Here is a 2,851-nt window from a genome sequence, read left to right as displayed (position 1 = left end):
CACCCAGACTGTGGTTTTGCATGCTCAGGTTCTCAGTCTATGAGCTTTGGTGAGGGATCATTTTGGCTACTGGAAAAACCATGGGTTATTTTTAATTTCTGGTTGCCAAAGCCACCACATGTGTGGTCTGTGGATGACCCTTGTCTGCAGAATGACAGGGGAAGAAGGGAACCTGGTTTGGGGGTTCACAGGGGCTCAGGGTGACCTTCCCCCCAGGCGGAAGGGAGGGAGCCCTTGCCGAGTGGTTTTGACACGGCCTGTGCTCATAGCATTCTCATCTGGGTTTCTCAGAAATGCCCTCCCTGCCCAGCAGTGACCTTCCCTCTGAACTCCTATTGAGTTTTACCCAGAGTCCAACCATTTGGAGCACTTAAGGTGTAAAGACTTTGTAAAGACTGTTTAAAGAAAGTCAGCTTCTGAAATGTAGCAATGCTAACCTTGCCAGAACCATAATGAGTATATTGTCACATCAAAAAAAAAAAAAAAAAAAAAAAATCCTGCTAATAATTTTCAAGGTTTCTTTATCATGTTTGATTTTTACACTGAAAAATAAAAAAAAAAAATACTGGTGTGTTTAAAATTAGTCATTGTGCATGCCTATCATTTGTAGTTGTCAGAAAATGGAAGGGTTTAATTCTGCCTCTAGGACTGTTTTCTTAATTTAGCCCCTCTGGCTGCTTCTTAAAGTCCAAGTACCAAGGTAAATGAAATTATCACCGAAATAAGGCATCTGTTCTGATGCCTTGCTGAGCCTGCCATTGGCATCCTGTTGCTGGCTCCCATACCCCTAGAGTAGGGTTCTGGTTCCACTGGCCCTTAGTTCACTAAGGGGCCCCGAGGAAGCTGGGGACTGGATTTGGCAGGATCAATACTGCAGTGTCTCCCAGTTCCAAAGCATAGCTTTGCCCTTGCTCCCAGCAGGGGTTCTTCCTAGAAGATAGGCAAGTCCTGGCTTTTTCACCTCTGGGGTCTCAGAAACATCCAAGTTTCTTGGGAATTTGGGAAATTCAAGTGCAGTCGCTAAACTCAGGCACACTTACCTTTTTTCTTTTTTACTTTTTTTTTTAAGATTTTAAGTAATCTCTACACCCAATATGGGGCTCAGACTTACAACCCCAAGATCAAGAGTCACATGCTCTACTGACTGAGCTAGCCAGGTGCCCCAGCTGTATTTAAATATAGTCTTAAGAGGGGGGCCTGGGTGGCTCAGTCATTAAGTGTCTGCCTTCGGCTCAGGTCATGATCCCAGGGTCCTGGGATCGAACCCCGCATCGGGTTCCTTGCTCGGCAGGGAGGCCTGCTTCTCCCTCTCCCACTCCCCCTGCTTGTGTTCCCTCTCTCGCTGTGTCTCTCTCTGTCAAATAAATAAAATATTGAAGAAAAGAAAGAAAGAAAGGAAAGAAAAAGAAAAAAAGAAAGAAAAGAAAGAAAGAAAAAGAAAAGAAAGAAAGAAAGTCTTAAGATACTTGGAGGCCCAAACCTGAGGTGCTGAGGAGAAAGTCCTAGGAGAATGGCATAGAGATTATTCAGCTTTCTCCCTGTCCTGGTATCTTCTGTTCTCTCTTAGAACATGACAGTAAAGAGTCTAGGAGGTGATCTGGCTTTCCGCTCAGCAGCATCTCCTCCCTGCAGCGCCAGACTGGAGGCCCTCCAGCAGGTTTTGCCGTCTCAGCACTGAGGGCAGGGAGAGAGGAATTCCGTCGCAGCCTGCATTTGTATTACAATACTAAATACATTGCAAAGCGGCCTTTGGGTAGCTGAGTCTCAGCCTTAGAGAGAATGGTATGTGGCCTTCCTCCTCCCCACTCCCTCCCCAAAGCAGAAGCAGCTCGGAGAGAAAGGGAGACCAGGAGACCTGATCCCATTTGCCAGTGAGCAGCAGAGAGAGCTCTGGGGCTGGTTGGTGCTGGGCTCGGGGCTGGATAGGCTTCCAGCCTTCCTTTCCTAATTCCTGGGTACTAATGTGACACTTCAGAGGGTAGTGGGCCTAGCAGGGGAGGCCACCCCACACCTGCACACTCTTCCTCCCCCTCCCCATCACTCAACACAACCAGGCCAATCACACAGACCGCGGTGCCCAAACCTCCACCTGCAGGCAACTGCCATCCAAGGGCAAGCAGGGGGACAAGGACCTGTGTCCCTTCCCTCACCTCCCATTCCCTAGCACCCAGAGTTTGAGGAAAAGTGGAGATGAGAGCTCTGGGAAGGCCAGGAACGCTGAGGGATGGTGGAGGAGCGCATGGGGCCCCGGGACACGGTTCGTGCTGCAGAGCATTCCCGGTCAGACGGTTGTTTGCATAAAAGCCAAAAGCCACTGCACCTGGGGTGGGGAGGCCCTCTGGGGAGGTACTCCCTGGCTTGGGGGAGAGGGGGAAGGAAGGTGTCATGGAAAGTCCCTGAAGGACACGGGGTGTTGAATCTGCTGCGGTTTTGTTTTTAACTCTGTCTTGACCTGTGAAGTAGGCAGCTGCCTCCCTTCCCCCCAGATAACAGAGCTTCCCCCAGAAGAATGTGAATATACCCAAGGAAAGAGCACTGCAGTGGAAAGTATGGAGGTTAGAGGGCTTGTGGGTGATGTAAGCTGCCCCCCCTTCCCCAGGACTGATGGGGCAGGAAGCCCTAGAGTAGTCTTTTCCCATCACCTCACCTCCCCCCACCCCGCCCCAGGCCCCCTGGCCCAGAAGAGCTGCCTAGTCAAATAAACCACAGCCCTGGGGGCGGCTGGTGGGAACTAGGGGGGCAGATGCCACCTCCTCCCCAGGCTTGTCCTTCCACCAGGTCAATCCCCACCCCACCCCCACTGGAATTAGTCTCAGCACCTCGACCTCCCTGTCACTCACAGACCCTACCC

Source organism: Neomonachus schauinslandi, chromosome 15 (assembly GCF_002201575.2).
Source record: "Neomonachus schauinslandi chromosome 15, ASM220157v2, whole genome shotgun sequence".
Lineage (NCBI taxonomy): Eukaryota > Metazoa > Chordata > Mammalia > Carnivora > Phocidae > Neomonachus > Neomonachus schauinslandi.
The sequence above is the reverse complement of the archived record's forward strand: the minus strand, read 5'-3'. Positions refer to the sequence as shown.